The sequence below is a fragment of the Triturus cristatus genome, chromosome 8 (assembly GCF_964204655.1).
Source record: "Triturus cristatus chromosome 8, aTriCri1.1, whole genome shotgun sequence".
In the NCBI taxonomy this organism is placed as follows: Eukaryota; Metazoa; Chordata; class Amphibia; order Caudata; family Salamandridae; genus Triturus; species Triturus cristatus.
In genome coordinates, this window is record NC_140591.1 from 1479435035 (window position 1) to 1479457594 (window position 22560).

The window sequence follows — 22560 nt, forward strand, 5'->3', positions numbered from 1 at the left end:
TCATACCACTGGCTTGCAGCCAAGCGAAGGAAGTTCAGCCTCACCTTCTTGAAGAACTTAGACGCCCCGAATTTATATGAAAAGCCCTCTCTCGGTAGGCCTGCTAACATGGCCCTATACAGAAGGCCCACCAATGACTTATCTGGTTGGAGGAGAAGAATCCTACAGTTCTTGATCTGGAATGCCCAGCAGTACAGCTAAATATCAGGTAGCACTATGCCCGCTTTATCCAGCCGCCTCCTCCTCATTTTTTTCCAGGACAGCCACATGCCCCAGCTTGCCCCGATAAATGAGGAGATTCTCCCCTGAATTTTCCCCAGCTCTTTCCTGTCAAAGCTCAACGAGATATTGTCGAACAAATATGTGAATCTGGGCAAGATGGACATTTTCATCAGGCATACCTGTCCATAAATAGTGATGGTAAGTTCTGCCATCTTTTCAGCAACTTATCTACCTCATTACTGACTCTCTTTAGTTTGATTCCCGTGATATCATTATTACCGATTTTGAATTGTTTACTTTATAACCTGAAAATTCCCTAGTTTGTTTTGGGGCACTTCACTCTCTACCTCTGAGATGTAAACGATCTAGTAGTAGACATATAATGCTTTTAAATATGGGAATGTGGCAAAACCCATGGATGTTGCGTGGGAACACAAACACATCACCAATGGAAAAGCCTCCCTGGCACAGAGTAATGCAACGCAGCAATTTGCGCTGCGTGACATTACTCGAGATTTATGAAGCCACACAGGGACATGCAAGAGGGGGCCTTGAATAGCTTCATAAATCTAATTTTGCATTTGCGTTGCTCTTGCACCACGTTGCGGGGTACAGAAGCGATGCAAAGGGGCTTCTAAATATGTCCCTTAATTTTTAACAATAAAGTAGCGTGGTCTGATAAATTATTACAAACTACTTTGCTGAAAAGTGGAACTCTCATCTTTAATGGTCTCTGTCTTGACACAGGAATTTGAACCTATTTATTGATTATATACTATAATACAGACCCAATTCAACTTCCCACCTATACGAGACTAGGACTACGCAATCCCCTGCCATTACAAACCACTGCAGAATCATCTAATAGCACAATCTCATACAAAGAGGGGAGTCACTGACTCAGCAACCCAAATCAGACACTATCTCTGAGAAGAGTTGCCATTGTGAATCGATTCTGCCATAGTCGTAGACACTTATACAATCCAAACAACCACAAATATGGTTTCAGCACCACAAATCATCAACACAAAAGAGAATCAAAATCTGTGATCATGCAGGAATAATGAAAATAAATCAAATTTTTGTCGTTTCGTTCTTCTGTTTTTAATGTTTCATTTTAGTCAATAACTGTGTTTTTTCTCATCAGCCTTATACAATCCACTATCTATAGAATATGAAACTGATCATGGAATTGCTATACCTCTAACCTACAAAAGTATGCGACTACTCAGCCCCAAACCCGCCTGCATTTCAAAACATTTCAGAACCCTCATCCAGCACCATCACACCCGAGGAGTAGAGCAACTGACTCAGCTACCCAAATCAGCGCCTCCATTTCCAAGAGCAACGGCTATTATGAGATTAGTCTACCTCAGTACTAGACCCTCATACAATCCACCGTGGTGTTATTCATTAACTCAGATCTATCCATTTCTGTCAACTGCAGCCGGAAATCGGAATGTATTAAAGGCTCACAAATTGATACTAGACTCATTTTAGTTTGTGACCACACGTGGAGAGAGAGGACTAGATTGTCAAATCTTCAGCAACAGCAAAGCACTCCCTCAGAAGAAACTGAAACCAATGAGAGGAGGAACCAACTCAGTAAGTTCAAATCACACCCTCCCTCTTCAGGAAAATCGATTGTTGTAGGTTAGACACAGTCTCATCAATTTCTCATCTTACAAACTATGTTACTGACATCTGAAACTATGATCTTTCTTTATCTTTGCCATCACACCGGAATCTCAACCTCTTTATTGATTATAACCTACGATACAGTCCCAAATCATCTTCCCGCCTATTCGCGACTGGGACTAATCAACCCCTGCATTAACATCCACCGCAGAATCGTCTCATACCACAATCTCATACAAAGAGCAGAGTCACTGACTCAGCAACCTAAATCAGGCACTCTATCTTGAAGAAGAGCGGCCTTTGTGAGTTGATTCTGCCTAAATCCTAGACGCTAATACAAGCTACTAGTTATAGATTATAAAAAGTGATTGTGGATTAGCCATACCTCTAACCTATAATACTATGCAACTTCTCAGCCCAAAACCTGCCTGCATTCAGAAACACTTCACAACCCGCTTCCAGCAGCATCACACCAGAAGAGTAAAGCCACTGACTCAGCTACCCAAATCAGCAGCTCAATTTCCAAGAGCAGCGACTCTGCCTTGACACTGGAAGCTCAATCTATTTATTGATTATAAGCTATCCTCCAGACCCAATTTAACTTCCAACCTATATGGGACTACTCAACCCTCTGCATTAAGGTCTGTGTATTCAAGCCACTACCTCCTGGAACACTTGAGGGTGTTGTATGGACGTGGTCTCACTCATGAGTGAATAAACTTGTTATTTTGAATTCCAGCTTTAGTGCCAATCTCTTCTCTGTTTGTCTAAGTGTTTTGGCACCCGACTCGTGTGGCTCATCGGAGACACGACCGTCTGAAGGAGTGGTCTTGACGGAGGAATGGAATCTTACTGAGGAGACGTCCTGCATGAGGAGACCCTTTGTCTTTGCAGACCGAAGTGCTTTTCCGGTTTTCACGATTTGATCCTCCAGGTGGTGGAGGGTCCCGACTGAGATCTCCTTTGGTGCAAGTTTTGCAGTGAACATTAAGTCAACCAAGAGATTGGCAGTTGGAGGTTGGAGACTTTTGTTTGGTAAGGTCGCTGAAGCGACATTCTTGATTTTGGATTTGCTTGGCCAAGATTCTAGTTTTGTTTGTTTGTTTATTTTAATAAATAAAGGCAGGTAATGTTGAGATTTTTCTCTACTTTGATATATCTGGGATAAGTAATATTTTACGCATTTGGTCGCATGCCTGCTCCTGGCACACTTCGTAGGTTGTGTTGCTGTCTTGGTGGTACCAAAATGGATTTAGAAAGTAGTCAGCCAACTCCCCTAGAGGGGACACCTAATCGATACATGTATATTAAGTACGGTATTTCTTCCATAATGTATAGTACACTGTGCAACAAATATACGAAAAAGGATCCTGATTTATGATGGCCAGTGAATGGGTCATTTGACTTTAAAAAGATTCAGTATGTAGAGTAGTGTCTGTTTAAAAGAAAGAGAAAGAGTCGACAAGATATGTTTGATTATGTACGAATGTGGGAGAAAGAAGTGCATGAGAGAGTGAGGAAAGAAGAAGCTATAGCAGAAAAAGAACAGCGAAAAGCGATATATAAAAAAGCGTTAGAATTGAAAAATAAGGAGATGAAGGAAATGAAAGAAAAAGAAGATAGGGAGCGTCATTTAGAGATAACTGGCCAGTACCCTATTATGCACCCTATGTATCCCATACTTAATAGACCTCAGGATGATTCCATCTTGTTGGATAGACCTCCAACCCCGTATAAATTCCCTAGTGCCCCTGAGAATGAGGGTTCTGATGAGGAGCATTTGTCTTCAGAAGAAAAAGATGAAGATAAGCAAGCTGGGCGGAAGACTCGCTCTACTTTGACTACTGAATACAAGGCCACTCTTAGATCCGCTGTTCGTAAAGCAGCTCCTGAGAGTGCCTCCGCCCCAGAACTCATAGCAATGGTTCAACAGTGGCTAGATTTAGAGCACTTATATTTTGTAGAGATGTTTACTTGGGAAGTAATACTCAGTTTTAGAAAACCTTCTGATGGTTTAGTGTCCTCTGATATAAATTCTAATTATAAACAACAATTAAGTGATGGCACCTTTCTTCCTTCACAGGTGCCTGAAATAATTAGGCGAGTGGTTAAATTGCGCACTGATACGTTCCGTCTGCGAGAGGAAAAAAAAGCAGCTGGTAAAACTACAACTGAACAAACAGTTCAGACCCCGGAGCGACAAGAGGGAGCTACGGGGACAGATAAAGATACTAGTGATATTGAAGTTACTATGAAAACCATGCATGAAGCAGCACCTCTGTATGTTCCCCCAAATGGAGCGGGAATGAATGATGATAAAAATTCAGATGATGCAAAGGGATATTTTGTTTATAATTGGGTCCACACACCTTGGAGTAGAGCAGACGTTATGGCTCTTAAAGCTGCTTTTATCGACCCACAGAAAAATCCGCCCGCTTTTTATGAAGAAGAGGAAGGAGATATTAGCTTCTGCACTATGACTTTGCCAGATATCAATATGTTTTTTGTACTTATTTTGCCCCCGATATGTGGAGAACAATTCGGCAGGTAGACGATATTGCAGCTTATGGTGATACTTGGGTGCATTTAGAGGAAATAGATGCTGCTAGAGAGCCTGCGCAGAAACCACAACAGGTGATATTAGATCTTCCTAAAGCTATTGTGATTAAGGTAAAAACTCTTATACCCCCTAGGAAAATAGATTGGACTACGTTAGCATCTTGTAAACAGAAAGCGGATGAGTCAGTTTTCGATTTCTTTACATGATTTGAAGAGTCATTCCATGACTTTAGTGGGCAGTCATTGACAGATGACACGGGTAAGCATCTCTTTGTCGACAAATTTGATGCCAACATGTTGCCAGAAATAGCTAGTCGCCTAAAGGCCAGCGAGAGTTCATGGACTACATCTTCCCCAGTCTCCCTTTTGACTATGGCCCAGTATTATGAGTGTCAGGAATTGGAAGCAAAAGGCAAAGACGATAAGAAGGTTAAGGAGTTAAAAATTAAAGTTATGTTGGCTCAAGTATATGGTCCACCGTTCAGAGGTGGTGGTAGAGGCAGACGGGCAGTATATACCCCCTTTCTCTCGATCAACTTTGTCTTCTGATCAGTGTGCTTATTGTAAAGAGATTGGACATTGGCGTCCTGAGTGACCCCTTTTGCGAGGTCAGCGGTAACAACGGGGTAAAGGAAGCATGAGAGGACGCCCAGGGAATTCAGGACAAAGGGGAGGAATAGGCAACCGTCCCAGGTTTGAGGCAGTTGAACACGGACCAAATTATTCTAATATCTTTGATAGACGAAATCAATATCAAATGTCTGATTATTCGGCTGATGGTCTTCGGGATTCTGATTATGCATAGGAATGCCTAGGATGGGGTAAGGAACCGGTTGAGGTCCCAGTAGATCAGAAAGGTCCTTATGTAGATGCAAAAGTCTTGTGCTCTACTGATCGGTTTCTGGTTGATACAGGAGCTACTCATAGTGCTCTGTCAAAAGAATTCCCAGGGCTCCCCTGTCTGACACCTACATCTAGCCCACTGTCACAGCCACTTGCATTTAGTCTTGATAAATTCACTGCAGCATGTCAATTTTTGCTTTCCCCTAATATGCCGGACAACAGTGTGGATAACTTAAATATTTTCGGGCCACAATACGTTGTTTTCTAGCAGGTGTGCGTGTTACTTTAAATAACATTTATCCAATGGTTGAGATATCCTGTCTTATCAATGGGGATGCCGCTCTGGCGTCCTTATCTAGTAAGGAACACTGTTATTGCTATCATTCCTTGCCTCTCATCATCACAAAGTCTCTCGGAAGAAATTGCAATTTTGTAGACAGCAGGTTACCTATTTAGGTCACCACCTGTCTAAGGAGGGATGTGCACTCACACCAGATCGCATTCAGACCATTTTAAACACACCTGTGCCCCGTACTCAGAAGAATGCTATGCATTGATTGGCATTACTTCTTTCTGTAGGCAGTGGATCCCTAGCTTTTCATACATTATTTTCTCACTTCACATGGGACACAAATAGTGCATGGGGAATTAGTACATAATGTCCTTACTGCCTTGGCCTATTCTAATAAAGTGGCAATTGTTAAATGTAGCGCACACAAGAAAGTGACCGATAAAATAGGATCAGGCAATACCTTTGCGGATTACACAGCTCCGGAGACCGCAATGCAGCGAAGTACTACCTCCATGTATGTGGTAAAATCACAGGCTGAACGTGGGCATGATGCCAGCCAAGAGGTCCTGGACATGCAACAATCTGCCTCTGTTGATGAATTAGACCAATGGTCCAAGGAGGGAGCATTGGATGATGAGGTCTGTTGGAGGAATAAAGAAATGACCAAATGGAAGTTACCCACAGCCTAATTACACCCTATGATTCACATGGCACATGGGCCGGCACATGTTGGTGCATCCTCAATAGCAAAACAACTTATGCAAGTTTGGGATCATCCTGATATTACCGGCACTGCTAAAAAGATAGCCCAGTCTTGTCTGGTCTGTCTCCAGTATAATCCTAGAAAGTGAACGCAAACTCCAACAGGAGGGTTTGCGACACCAACTGCACCTTTTGAGGTCCTTCAAGTGGACAACGGACCCCATTTCATTGGGCAAGTTGTTGAGTATCTCATGAAAGGGTTAGGAATTAAGCAGAAGTTCCATGCTGCTTTTCACCCACAATCAGCAGGACTAGTGGAACGTTACAATTCTACCCTTAAACTAAAATTGCCTAAAATACAGGCTTCCACATCTTTGAAATGGCCTGATGCCCTGCCCCTAGCACTACTTTCTATCAGATCGATACCACATACACGATCTGGCCTCACACCATATGAGGTGGTTTTCAGAAGGCCAATGAATATTTGGGGGATTCCTAAGCCACACCCTATACATGATGTACCCTATGTATTGATGAATGACTATTTGTCTCACTTAACCCCTTCGCTGCTAGGCCTTTTCCCCTCCTGTGCTAAGCCTTTTTTGGGCTATTTGGGGTAGTGCGCGCTTAGGCCTCTGTAACTTTTTGACCACATTAGGTATCCACGCCAAATTTGCGTCCTTTTCTTCCAACATCTTGGGGATTCTAAAGGTACCCAGGGTTTGTGGATTCTCCTAGAGGGTTCCCAGAAATTAGTCAAAATACAGCAAAATGTTATTTTTTTTGTGAAAAAAGGGAATAAATGGGCTGCAAATGAAAGCTTCTGGGTTTTTCTCTGCAAATGGTATCAAAAAAGGGTTTGTGGGGCTGAAATCACCATTTCTCCAGCTTTTAGGGAATGACAGAATTTTGTTAGAAAACCAACATTTTTTACACAGTTTTGGCATTTTTCTGGGACATACCCTATTTTTGCTATTTTTTGTGCTTTCAACCTCCTTCCAGTTAACGGTAGAAATGGGTACAAAAACAATAAGGGATCCTGGAAAGCTATACATTTTTGAAAAGTAGACAAAATTTTGAATTCAGCAAGGGGTCATTTGTGTAGATCCATCAAGGTTTCTTTATAGAAATTTACAGGTAAATATAGAAAAAATTAAAAATTTGTTGAAAAAAGCAGCCTTTTGAGTCAACGTTTTCACCTGTAACTTCTTCGAATTATGACATCTCTTTGAAAGCAATGTACCGTTACATCCGGTAGACCTTCCTGGTTGTGGGGACATATAGGACTTGTAGGTTCACCAAGAGCCCAACGAACCCAGAGTAGAAAACTGAGCAGCATTTTGTAATGTTTTTTTTTTTTGTTCCGGGTATATAGCAATTATTGTGGGAAAATGTATACATGGAAAAATCGGTATGAAAGTCACCTATGTATTTCTGAAATGGGAACAAATTACAGAGTTTAGAAACAGTGCATATTTGCACATTTTCGAAATTGGGAATACTCATATTTGCATGACAATTATTGGTCATTTTTCAAAATGACTTTTTTTTTACACAATGTCTTTCATTTGGAAGGGAGAAATGCATCAAAAATCAATAGGTAATAACAGTTGCTTTACAAATTTGAACTACCCTAAGTCTCCCGATAAAAATGGTACCTCACTTGTGTGGGTAGGCATAGTGCCCACGACAGGAAGTGGCTCAAAACCTAAGGTGAACACACCACATTTTCACACTGAAAATTTACACTTTATTTGCGAAGAGTCTAGCTGTAGTTTTTGAACCCTAGCCCTGCCGGCACCTAGGGAAACCTAGCAAACCTATACATTTTTGAAAACTAGACACCCAGGGGAATCCAGGATGGGGTGACTTGACTGCCTCCCACCATGGTCTGTTACCCAGAATCCCTTGCAAACCTAAAAAATTGACAAAAAAAACACATTTTCCCCACATTTCTGTGATGGAAAGTTCTGGAATCTGCGTGGATCCACAAATTTCCACCCACCCCGCGTTCCCCAAAGTCCTACGAGAAAAATGGTACCTCACTTGTGCGGGTCGGCCTAGTGCCCGCGACAGGAAACGGCGCAAAACGCAACTTGGTTTTGCAGTGAAAAATGACCCTTTTTTTGGCAAAGTGACTAGCTGTAGATTTTGAACCCTAGCCCTGCCGGCACCTAGGGAAACCTAGCAAACCTATACATTTTTGAAAACTAGACACCCAGGGGAATCCAGGATGGGGTGACTTGACTGCCTCCCACCATGGTCTGTTACCCAGAATCCCTTGCAAATGTAAAACATTGACAAAAAAAACACATTTTCCCCACATTTCTGTGATGGAAAGTTCTGGAATCTGCGTGGATCCACAAATTTCCACCTACCCCGCATTCCCCAAAGTCCTACGAGAAAAATGGTACCTCACTTGTGCGGGTCGGCCTAGTGCCCGCGACAGGAAACGTCGCAAAACGCAACGTGGTTTTGCAGTGAAAAATGACCCTTTTTTTGGCAAAGTGACTAGCTGTAAATTTTGAACCCTAGCCCTGCCGGCACCTAGGGAAACCTAGCAAACCTATACATTTTTGAAAACTAGACACCCAGGGAAATCCAGGATGGGGTGACTTGACTGCCTCCCACCATGGTCTGTTACCCAGAATCCCTTGCAAACGTAAAAAATTGACAAAAAAAACACATTTTCCCCACATTTCTGTGATGGAAAGTTCTGGAATCTGCGTGGATCCACAAATTTCCACCCACCCCGCGTTCCCCAAAGTCCTACGAGAAAAATGGTACCTCACTTGTGCGGGTCGGCCTAGTGCCCGCGACAGGAAACGGCACAAAACGCAACGTGGTTTTGCAGTGAAAAATGACCCTTTTTTTGGCAAAGTGACTAGCTGTAGATTTTTAACCCTAGCCCTGCCGGCACCTAGGGAAACCTAGCAAACCTATACATTTTTGAAAACTAGACACCCAGGGGAATCCAGGATGGGGTGACTTGACTGCCTCCCACCATGGTCTGTTACCCAGAATCCCTTGCAAACCTAAAAAATTGACAAAAAAAAACACATTTTCCCCACATTTCTGTGATGGAAAGTTCTGGAATCTGCGTGGATCCACAAATTTACACCCACCCCGCGTCCCCCAAAGTCCTACGAGAAAAATGGTACCTCACTTGTGCGGGTCGGCCTAGTGCCCGCGACAGTTAACGGCGCAAAACGCAACGTGGTTTTGCAGTGAAAAATGACCCTTTTTTTGGCAAAGTGACTAGCTGTAGATTTTGAACCCTAGCCCTGCCGGCACCTAGGGAAACCTAGCAAACCTATACATTTTTGAAAACTAGACACCCAGGGGAATCCAGGATGGGGTGACTTGACTGCCTCCCACCATGGTCTGTTACCCAGAATCCCTTGCAAACCTAAAAAATTGACAAAAAAACACATTTTCCCCACATTTCTCTGATGGAAAGTTCTGGAATCTGCGTGGATCCACAAATTTCCACCCACCCCGCGTTCCCCAAAGTCCTACGAGAAAAATGGTACCTCACTTGTGCGGGTCGGCCTAGTGCCCGTGACAGGAAAGGGCGCAAAACGCAACGTGGTTTTGCAGTGAAAAATGACCCTTTTTTTGGCTAAGTGACTAGCTGTAGATTTTGAACCCTAGCCCTGCCGGCACCTAGGGAAACCTAGCAAACCTATACATTTTTAAAAACTAGACACCCAGGGGAATCCAGGATGGGGTGACTTGACTGCCTCCCACCATGGTCTGTTACCCAGAATCCCTTGCAAACGTAAAAAATTGACAAAAAAAACACATTTTCCCCACATTTCTGTGATGGAAAGTTCTGGAATCTGCGTGGATCCACAAATTTCCACCCACCCCGCGTTCCCCAAAGTCCTACGAGAAAAATGGTACCTCACTTGTGCGGGTCGGCCTAGTGCCCGCGACAGGAAACGGCGCAAAACGCAACATGGTTTTGCAGTGAAAAATGACCCTTTTTTTGGCAAAGTGACTAGCTGTAGATTTTGAACCCTAGCCCTGCCGGCACCTAGGGAAACCTAGCAAACCTATACATTTTTGAAAACTAGACACCCAGGGAAATCCAGGATGGGGTGACTTGACTGCCTCCCACCATGGTCTGTTACACAGAATCCCTTGCAAACGTAAAAAATTGACAAAAAAAACACATTTTCCCCACATTTCTGTGATGGAAAGTTCTGGAATCTGCGTGGATCCACAAATTTCCACCCACCCCGCGTTCCCCAAAGTCCTACGAGAAAAATGGTACCTCACTTGTGCGGGTCGGCCTAGTGCCCGCGACAGGAAACGGCGCAAAACGCAACGTGGTTTTGCAGTGAAAAATGACCCTTTTTTTGGCAAAGTGACTAGCTGTAGATTTTGAACCCTAGCCCTGCCGGCACCTAGGGAAACTTAGCAAACCTATACATTTTTGAAAACTAGACACCCAGGGGAATCCAGGATGGGGTGACTTGACTGCCTCCCACCATGGTCTGTTACCCAGAATCCCTTGCAAATGTAAAAAATTGACAAAAAAAACACATTTTCCCCACATTTCTGTGATGGAAAGTTCTGGAATCTGCGTGGATCCACAAATTTCCACCCACCCCGCGTTCCCCAAAGTCCTACGAGAAAAATGGTACCTCACTTGTGCGGGTCGGCCTAGTGCCCGCGACAGGAAACGGCGCAAAACGCAACGTGGTTTTGCAGTGAAAAATGACCCTTTTTTTGGCAAAGTGACTAGCTGTAGATTTTGAACCCTAGCCCTGCCGGCACCTAGGGAAACCTAGCAAACCTATACATTTTTGAAAACTAGACACCCAGGGGAATCCAGGATGGGGTGACTTGACTGCCTCCCACCATGGTCTGTTACCCAGAATCCCTTGCAAACGTAAAAAATTGACAAAAAAAACACATTTTCCCCACATTTCTGTGATGGAAAGTTCTGGAATCTGCGTGGATCCACAAATTTCCACCCACCCCGCGTTCCCCAAAGTCCTACGAGAAAAATAGTACCTCACTTGTGCGGGTCGGCCTAGTGCCCGCGACAGGAAACGGCACAAAACGCAACGTGGTTTTGCAGTGAAAAATGACCCCTTTTTTTAGCAAAGTGACTAGCTGTAGATTTTGAACCCTAGCCCTGCCGGCACCTAGGGAAACCTACCAAACCCACGCATTTCTGAAAACTAGACACCCGGCGGCTTCCAGGGAGGTATAGCTTGCGTGGATCCCCCAACGTTTCCTTACCCAGAATCCCCTGCAAACCTCAGTTTTTGCTCAAAAAAATCACTTTTTTCACACATTTCGGGGTGGGAAAGTAGTGGCATCACCGGGCTCACACAAATTTACCACCACCCAGCATTCCCCCAGGTCTCCCGGTAAAAATGGTGCCTCACTTGTGTGGGAGGCCCAAGTACCCGCGGCAGGCAAGGGCCCAAAACGTAGTGAGGCGACATCAAAATGGCCTATCGCAAAACCACCTGGTTTTGCGAGGGGGGTCACTTTGGTTTTTGGCCCGGTGCTCGGCGGCCATCTAGGGAAACCTACCAAACCCACGCATTTCTGAAAACTAGACACCCGGCGGCTTCCAGGGAGGTATGGCTTGCGTGGATCCCCCAACGTTTCCTTACCCAGAATCCCCTGCAAACCTCAGTTTTTGCTCAAAAAATCACTTTTTTCACACATTTTGGGGTGGGAAAGTAGTGGCATCACCGGGCTCACACAAATTTACCACCACCCAGCGTTCCCCCAGGTCTCCCGGTAAAAATGGTGCCTCACTTGTGTGGGAGGCCCAAGTACCCGCGGCAGGCAAGGGCCCAAAACGTAGTGAGGCGACATCAAAATGGCCTATCGCAAAACCACCTGGTTTTGCAAGGGGGGTCACTTTGGTTTTTGGCCCGGTGCTCGGCGGCCATCTAGGGAAACTTACCAAACCCACGCATTTCTGAAAACTAGACACCCGGCGGCTTCCAGGGAGGTATGGCTTGCGTGGATCCCCCAACGTTTCCTTACCCAGAATCCCCTGCAAACCTCAGTTTTTGCTAAAAAAATCACTTTTTTCACACATTTCGGGGTGGGAAAGTAGTGGCATCACCGGGCTCACACAAATTTACCACCACCCAGCGTTCCCCCAGGTCTCCCGGTAAAAATGGTGCCTCACTTGTGTGGGAGGCCCAAGTACCCGCGGCAGGCAAGGGCCCAAAACGTAGTGAGGTGACATCAAAATGGCCTATCGCAAAACCACCTGGTTTTGCAAGGGGGGTCACTTTGGTTTTTGGCCCGGTGCTCGGCGGCCATCTAGGGAAACCTACCAAACCCACGCATTTCTGAAAACTAGACACCCGGCGGCTTCCAGGGAGGTATGGCTTGCGTGGATCCCCCAACGTTTCCTTACCCAGAATCCCCTGCAAACCTCAGTTTTTGCTCAAAAAATCACTTTTTTCACACATTTTGGGGTGGGAAAGTAGTGGCATCACCGGGCTCACACAAATTTACCACCACCCAGCGTTCCCCCAGGTCTCCCGGTAAAAATGGTGCCTCACTTGTGTGGGAGGCCCAAGTACCCGCGGCAGGCAAGGGCCCAAAACGTAGTGAGGCAACATCAAAATGGCCTATCGCAAAACCACCTGGTTTTGCAAGGGAGGTCACTTTGGTTTTTGGCCCGGTGCTCGGCAGCCATCTAGGGAAACCTACCAAACCCACGCATTTCTGAAAACTAGACACCCGGCGGCTTCCAGGGAGGTATGGCTTGCGTGGATCCCCCAACGTTTCCTTACCCAGAATCCCCTGCAAACCTCAGTTTTTGCTCAAAAAATCACTTTTTTCACACATTTTGGGGTGGGAAAGTAGTGGCATCACCGGGCTCACACAAATTTACCACCACCCAGCGTTCCCCCAGGTCTCCCGGTAAAAATGGTGCCTCACTTGTGTGGGAGGCCCAAGTACCCGCGGCAGGCAAGGGCCCAAAACGTAGTGAGGCGACATCAAAATGGCCTATCGCAAAACCACCTGGTTTTGCAAGGGGGGTCACTTTGGTTTTTGGCCCGGTGCTCGGCGGCCATCTAGGGAAACCTACCAAACCCACGCATTTCTGAAAACTAGACACCCGGCGGCTTCCAGGGAGGTATGGCTTGCATGGATCCCCCAACGTTTCCTTACCCAGAATCCCCTGCAAACCTCAGTTTTTGCTCAAAAAATCACTTTTTTCACACATTTCGGGGTGGGAAAGTAGTGGCATCACCGGGCTCACACAAATTTACCATCACCCAGCGTTCCCCCAGGTCTCCCGGTAAAAATGGTGCCTCACTTGTGTGGGAGGCCCAAGTACCCGCGGCAGGCAAGGGCCCAAAACGTAGTGAGGTGACATCAAAATGGCCTATCGCAAAACCACCTGGTTTTGCAAGGGGGGTCACTTTGGTTTTTGGCCCGGTGCTCGGCGGCCATCTAGGGAAACCTACCAAACCCACGCATTTCTGAAAACTAGACACCCGGCGGCTTCCAGGGAGGTATGGCTTGCGTGGATCCCCCAACGTTTCCTTACCCAGAATCCCCTGCAAACCTCAGTTTTTGCTCAAAAAATCACTTTTTTCACACATTTTGGGGTGGGAAAGTAGTGGCATCACCGGGCTCACACAAATTTACCACCACCCAGCGTTCCCCCAGGTCTCCCGGTAAAAATGGTGCCTCACTTGTGTGGGAGGCCCAAGTACCCGCGGCAGGCAAGGGCCCAAAACGTAGTGAGGCAACATCAAAATGGCCTATCGCAAAACCACCTGGTTTTGCAAGGGGGGTCACTTTGGTTTTTGGCCCGGTGCTCGGCGGCCATTTAGGGAAACCTACCAAACCCACGCATTTCTGAAAACTAGACACCCGGCGGCTTCCAGGGAGGTATGGCTTGCGTGGATCCCCCAACGTTTCCTTACCCAGAATCCCCTGCAAACCTCAGTTTTTGCTCAAAAAATCACTTTTTTCACACATTTTGGGGTGGGAAAGTAGTGGCATCACCGGGCTCACACAAATTTACCACCACCCAGCGTTCCCCCAGGTCTCCCGGTAAAAATGGTGAGGCGACATCAACATTGCCTATCCCAAATGTCGCCTCACTACGTTTTGGGCCCTTGCCTGCCGCGGGTACTTGGGCCTCCCACACAAGTGAGGCACCATTTTTACCGGGAGACCTGGGGGAACGCTGGGTGGTGGTAAATTTGTGTGAGCCCGGTGATGCCACTACTTTCCCACCCCAAAATGTGTGAAAAAAGTGATTTTTTGAGCAAAAACTGAGGTTTGCAGGGGATTCTGGGTAAGGAAACGTTGGGGGATCCACGCAAGCCATACCTCCCTGGAAGCCGCCGGGTGTCTAGTTTTCAGAAATGCGTGGGTTTGGTAGGTTTCCCTAGATGGCCGCCGAGCACCGGGCCAAAAACCAAAGTGACCCCCCTTGCAAAACCAGGTGGTTTTGCGATAGGCCATTTTGATGTCGCCTCACTACGTTTTGGGCCCTTGCCTGCCGCGGGTACTTGGGCCTCCCACACAAGTGAGGCACCATTTTTACCGGGAGACCTGGGGGAACGCTGGGTGGTGGTAAATTTGTGTGAGCCCGGTGATGCCACTACTTTCCCACCCCAAAATGTGTGAAAAAAGTGATTTTTTGAGCAAAAACTGAGGTTTGCAGGGGATTCTGGGTAAGGAAACGTTGGGGGATCCACGCAAGCCATACCTCCCTGGAAGCCGCCGGGTGTCTAGTTTTCAGAAATGCGTGGGTTTGGTAGGTTTCCCTAGATGGCCGCCGAGCACCGGGCCAAAAACCAAAGTAACCCCCCTTGCAAAACCAGATTAACTATTGTTACTACAGCGTGAGAATTTTGGAATAATACTGCAAAGAAAATGTGGCAGACAGTTTGAGGTTTACAGGACAATGGGGATAAAAAATATTTTTCAATTCACTAGAGAGACATCACCATGAACTCCCAAGGGTTTTCGACAATATCTACAGTTGGTGGGTTATTCTTGCATGGAAAGTGTACCTTGCCAGAGAAACTAAAGACAAAGATTCCTGCACAACCATCTATTCCTCAAACACACACACATACTGGTTGGATTTGGCACGAGGGCGAGTCATGGTTCAGTGTATTAAATTTTATTAACAAGAGATTTCACAAAAATGAAATGCACTGTCAATAATTAAATTCTCAAAAAACCAAACCAATGACTCGCAGCTCGTGAGCTGTAAAGCCACGTCAAGGCACCAACCACTTTACAGGCCATTCACACACCTTTAATACGTGATACAAACAAGACCATTCGCACCACCAGACACAAAAGCAACACATTACAAAATTCACCAAAAAGGGACAAGGTACACCCTGCTTCAGAAAGACAAATATTACTGCACAGCCATCTAATCCGCAAGCACACACACATACTGGTTGGATTTGGCACGAGGGTGAGTGATGGTTCAGTAGATACAATTGTATTAGCAAGTGATTTCACAGAAATGAAATGCACTGGTAATAATTGAAAGGGCGAGAAACTGAACCATTGACTCACAGCTCGTGAGCTGTAAAGCCACGACAAGGCACCAACCTCTTTACAGGCCATTCACACACCTTTCATACGTGTGAGACATACAAAACCATTCACACCGCCAGCCGCGGGCCCATCACATAACAAAACTCACACCAGCACACAGCGCCATTCAAGGGCCCATCACTTTCACACGCCCACAATCCAGACACAGCAACTACACAGGCTGATGGATTGCGTGGAGTGGCACTCAGCTAGCAGTGTGTGTAGTGACCAGCAGAAAGTCAATACTCACACACAGCCAGCAGAGCACCAGTCCACACACACCGCTAGCCAAACACCAGTCCACGCACACCGCTAGCCAAGCGCCAGTCCACGGACACCACCAGCCATGCACCAGTCCGCACACACCACCAGTCCACGCACACCGCCAGCCAAGTACCAGTCCACGCACACCGCCTGCCAAGCACCATTCCACGCACACTGCCAGCCAAGCTCCAGTCCACGCACACCACCAGCCAAGCACCAGTCCGCACACACCACCAGTCCACGCACACCGCCAGCCAAGTACCAGTCCACGCACACCGCCTGCAAAGCACCATTCCACGCACACCACCAGCCACGCACCAGTCCACGCACACCGCCAGTCCATGCACACCGCCAGCCAAGCACCATTCCACGCACACCACCAACCAAGTGCCAGTCCACACACACCAACAGCCAAGCGCAAGCCAACACACACCGCCATCACATTTAGGATTTTTTTTTTAAAAAACACAAACAAATTGCAAATAGATACAAATCTTCTAACAGAAAATCAGCAACTAAATACATTGCACTAACACCAACCTTGAAACAGAATCAAATTATCCAAAGAATACAGACCAGGCAGTTCACTTTACCGCTCAAGAATCCTCCCAAAATTTTTTTCGGGTGTGGTACGCTCTAAAACAAGCAGAGAGAGACAGTGCAGGATGAGAAGGACAGTCGGGGCAGTACATACGACTCTCCTTCCGCAAACCTTTTCGCCAACAGACTCTACATCTCCTACTGGGAAAATCTTTTGCGGGTGTGGGAGGAATGTGATCTGGAAAGTGGCGTTCTTTCAATCTAGCAACATCCTCCACCAGTCCAACTCTAGGAACACTTGCCTGTTCCACTACAACAAGGCTGCCTATTACAGACTCCTGAAACTTAGCAAAAGTCATCTTTGACTCAGGGCAAGAATCCTGGAACACAACAAAAGCATTAAACATTGCCATGTGGAAAAGATGGATAGCCAACTTCTTGTACCAAATGTAAGCCTTACGAAGAGCAGTGTAAGGTTCCAACCTCTGATCTACTCTGTCAACACCACCCATGTGCCTATTATAGTCTAAAATGCACACAGGTTTGCGCGCTTCAGCGACCTGACCCCAAACAGTCACAGGTGCAGTGCTTTCATCATGGATGGTAGTCAGCATGTAGACATCTCTCCTGTCAGTAAACTTCACAGCAAGAAGCTCCTGGCAACGCAACGCACTGCACTGTCCCCGCACAAGCTTTTGACACACAAGTTCTTTCGGGAAACCTTTACGGTTAGAGCGGATTGTGCCACAAGCAAGAGTGTCCACTTTGGCCAATTCCCTGAACAACCGCACACCAGTGTAGAAGTTGTCTACATATAAATGGTGGCCTTTGTTAAAAAATCCTCTTCCAAGTTCCCAAACAATTTTCTCAGTCACTCCAAAAGTGGACGGACAACCAGGGAGATTAAACCTAGATTCCTTACCGGTGTACACCCTGAAATTAGAGACATATCCAGTCCTACTGTCACACAGCATATACAGCTTTATTCCATAGCGTGCCCTCTTACTAGGAATGTATTGCCTAAAAACCAAGCGGCCCTTGAACAACACCAAAGACTCATCCACTGCAATTTGTTTCCCAGGAGCATAGATCTCAGGAAATCGATCAACAAAGTGATCAAGGACAGGCCTAATCTTAAAAAGACGGTCACAATCAGGGTGATCTCGTGGCAACGCTAAACCATTATCAACAAAGTGCATCATCCGAAGCAGAAGCAAATACCTGTCACGAGTCATAACTGCCGGAAAAATAGACGGTGCCATCAAGGGACTGCTAGACCAATATGAAGCCATTGATGGCTTCCTTAGCAAGCCCATCAAAAAAGTTAAACCCAAGAACTTCTTCATCTCTTCAACATTTGTGGGAGTCCACCGGGTAGCTCTAGAGTGTGGCTTAAGACTGGCACAGTTGTCCCTCAAAAACTGTTCGGCATACAAATTAGTCTGCTCAACAATCTCTGCAAAAAATACATCATCCATAAACAACTGAAAAAAATTGACCGGCAAAAAGTTTTCAGTATTCACTCTAGACCCTGGAACACCAGTAAACTCTAGCAATGCCGGCTGCACCATGCCAGGGGCAACCCAGAGGTCATCACTTTCAAAGGGAAGCACATCAGTCTCCTCCTCTAACACAGGCACTTCATCCGCACTAAGAGTATCTTCATCATCCGATGACTCCATACGGAGAGACAACTCACTGCCAGAATCGTCCCCTGCCTCCTCTCCCTCAGATGCAGAGTCAGTCTCTGAACCAATATCAGAGGAAGACTCAAACAGCAAACCAACAACCTGCTGAGCAGTCATCCTGCGGCTAGCCATTATACTTACTAAGATAGAAGACTGCACAAACAAGTCAACAACAACCAACAATGTGCAAACCAAGTAAGTAAAGAAATGTGTACCTTTATCACAAAGATCAATGTACTCAAAAACTATACAATCCAATTACAAGAGACAGCTGCACTCACCAGAAACTAACTCTGCAGTGACACAGCAAAAACCAACGATATCAAACTAGAAAGAAGAAAAAAAAAACACATTACTCACAAGACAACAAAATACACATCGAGCACCAATGCAAAAAGTTTTTGACACTCTAAAAACAAACATACTGCTATTATTACACCATTTGCAAAAAAAATTCATGCAGAGAAATCAAACACATTTACATTGTACAAAAAAGAGTCTCTTACCAAACTACACAAACAGCAGAACCGCCAGAAACACGGCAAACTCAAAAGAGCAAAAGCCTTCACCTAGAACAAAAAAGTAAAAAAAAAAAAAAACATTACTATTGCCATTCACAAAAAAAAAACAATAAACATAACAACATTCTATGTTACTACCCAAATGGTCAATCGTTATGTTCCAGGTGGGGCAGAAAACAGCAGGAAAAAAAAGGCTACTCTGTCCCGGGGCGGGTGGGCCAAATACATATTATAAAAATTGCCCCCTGGAAAGCGACACTTGCCAAAGGGGTCAATTCCATTTTTATTTACACTAATTCCCTGGTGTCCAGTGGGCTTTTCTGCCCCCCCTGGGGCCAGATACGGAGCGAAAGTGGAGCGATCTGCCCCCAGGGGGGGCAGAAAAGTCTGTGCAAAAATGATTCCCCAAGGGAAGCGACCCTTGCCCAAGGGGTCGCTTCCCATAACAAAATTGCGAAATTCCCTGGTGTCTAGTGGGCTTTTTTGCCCCCCCTGGGGGCAGAAACGGACCGGAAGTGGACCGATCTGCCCCCAGGGGGGGGCAGAAAAGTCTGTGCACAAATTCTCCCAAATTCAGCCCCAGGGAAGCGACCCTTGCCCAAGTGGTCACTTCCCATATCAATATATCGAAATTCCCTGGTGTCTAGTGGGCTTTTCTGCCCCCCCTGGGGGCAGAAACGGACCGGAAGTGGACCGATCTGCCCCCAGGGGGGGGCAGAAGAGTCTTTGCAAAAATTCTCCCCCAGGGAAGCGACCCTTGCCCAAGGGGTCGCTTCCCATATCATCATTACAACATCCCTGGTGTCTAGTGGGCTTTTCTGCCCCCCCTGGGGGCAGAAACGGACCGGAAGTGGACCGATCTGCCCCCAGGGGGGGCAGAAGAGTCTTTGCAAAAATTCACCCCCAGGGAAGCGACCCTTGCCCAAGGGGTCGCTTCCCATATCAATATATCAAAATTCCCTGGTGTCTAGTGGGCTTTTCTGCCCCCCCCCGGGGGCAGAAACGGACCGGAAGTGGACCGATCTGCCCCCAGGGGGGGCAGAAGAGTCTTTGCCAAATTTCTCCCCCAGGGAAGCGACCCTTGCCCAAGGGGTCGCTTCCCAATTCACCATTACGACATCCCTGGTGTCTAGTGGGCTTTTCTGCCCACCCTGGGGGCAGAAACGGAACGAAAGTGGACCGATCTGCCCCAGGGGGGGCAGAAAAGTCTGTCTAAATATTGTCCCCCAGGGAAGCGACCCTTGCCCAAGGGGTCGCTTCCCAAATGGCCGAAAACAACATCCCTGGGGTCTAGTGGGGGCATTTCTGTCCCACGATCGCGACGCTGTGCGCGATCGTGGAACAGGAATGACCAGCATTGAGACATCAGGGGAGAGGAAATACTCTTTCCTCTCCCCCAATGCCTCAAGGCCCTGGAATTCCGCCCCCCCCCCCGCCACACCGCAGCAAAACACCTACCTTCCTCGTTGGACGCGCTGGAAGAAATGAATTCCAGCGCGTCCAACGCTTCCTGATGACGCCAGCGCGTGCTGTGCGTGCTGACGTCACCAGGAAGCGTGGGGGGGCTCGGGGGTGGCAGCGGAAACTCTTCCGCTGCCATCCCCATCTGTGGGGGCACGATCGGTGCCCCGAGGGGGAGCGCCAGCGCTTCCCCCAGGGGCTGTGCTCATGACGGAGCGGTTCCGTCATGAGCACAGCTCAACCGATGCTCATGACGGAACCGTTCCGTCATGAGCATCGAAGGGGTTAACTGACAGCTTGTCTTCTATTTATCAGTAGGTACGGGAAGTTCCTCCAGACAGGTCGCAGGGTGAAGGCCACGATCTGCAGCCTGGCGATTCCATGCCGCATGCCATCGTAAACCCAGCTGTGTTGACAGATCATCGCGATATCCTGGTCACCGAGAAAGAACAAGCCACGTCACCTGAAGAACCTGCGGATGTCTTCCCGGACCACACGATCCATGGTACATCTCGATATCAGCTGCGACCCCGGAAGAGCGACACTTCGTTGTTGAAAAAGACTGTTTGAGCCACTGTCCTGGGTAGTGAAAGACTGAGTTACAAAGGGGGGGTACTCTTTTAGTGGCTACTCGTCTCAACCTCAGCGAAGAAACAAATGTCTGCTCAAGACATTAGGGCACCATCTGTTCTGTTGTTCAACGACAAGATGAACATGCCTGCGGAAAAGAAATCAACTGCTGCAAAAGTTTGTGATCGAAAGAGTATGTTCATTAGTGGACTCACCGGGGTTCTATGGGCAGACAAAAAGAAACACCCATATATAGTAGGGAAGCCCAGTAATTGTACCTGCCCCCAAGTTCAACATCCCAGACCTCCTGGCGGTAGCACTTCAGATGTACTCACACGTAAAAAGGTATACAAAATGGCAAAACAAAATGTAGAAACCCACCCCAAATCTAGTTTTGATCCCACTCCCACTCCCACTCCCAGAATAGCCCATCCCATCTCTTGTGTTAAAGTTCAATTACCAGCCAGTAGTAAGGTGGTTGAGTCTGAGTCCCGGAATAAACCCCCCAGAGAACCTCCTTTAGCCTATGAACCCCCCATTAGGTCGCAATTAGCAAGCTCAGAATTGTTGCTCGATATCACTCGTCGAGGACAAAAAAGCATAGAAACTACAACCCTTGAATCTCTCTAAAATTCTTCAGTTATTCCAACAAATGTCATCTCTCTCAGGGATAAACTCATTGGACCTAACATCAATCGGGTTCCAATAGGGCGAACAAGGTAGAGATGTTTCCAAAGTTTCTTTAATTTCTCCTTGTATTGCAGACCTTGTACTTAAGGCTGGAGCAGATTTAGCAAAAATAGGTTTACAGGCCCAATGCCCTATAAAAAAGTGCTCTCAGCTATCAGCATCCCAGCGAGGTCCCTTCCCTCCTGCCATCCTAAATATGCATAGCAGGTTATCTGTTACTCAGTGGGAACGTTCTATACCATATATCCTGCCGCTAAGGCCTGAAAACACACAGCAAAGTACCAACCCTCCCTCCGATCTGAGAGTAGTTATAGTAAATGATAGGCCGCTCTCTCAGTCTAGGCAACCAGTATGGGCCCAAGCCAATAGTTTCTTCCCCTTGCGGTATTTGCAGGAGGATGGCAACTGGAATAACTGGTCCAGCCATTCCTAGAATGAGGGATCCTCTCAAAACCTGAGAATCCCAAGCTGAAATATCCATGGGTTTGAGCGTTTGAGGAACAGTGGCGAACTGGAAGAAAGTTTAAAACCCTTTCATTTGGTATTCCTTCAGGAGTCTTGGATAAGAGAGGACCAGTTGGTGGAAGGCTTCTTGGCCCTGAATAGTAAAGGCCAGTCCAGGGGTAGGGGGAGTGCATCCACTGGTGTATTGACACTAATATCTACCAAGGTGATCAAAAGACCTTTAGAGGTCATAAATGTTTCAAGTGGATTGCAGATATCAGTGGTTGAAATGAGCATAGGCAAAAATACTCAGATTTTTTTTACTCATAAATGTCTATATCCACAAAGAGGATCATCGGCAATCAAACCGCTGGTTGGAATTATTCGAACCTTCCTTTCAGCATTTGGTTATAAAATATACAGAAGCAGTGATAATAATGGCTGGGGATGTTAATGCTTGCCTCTTCCCTGTATAGTTAGACCAGCACTTGGAAGAGGCGTTGGAATTTTATAACATTCCCTTAGCACAGTTTCTCCCTGGTACCATCAA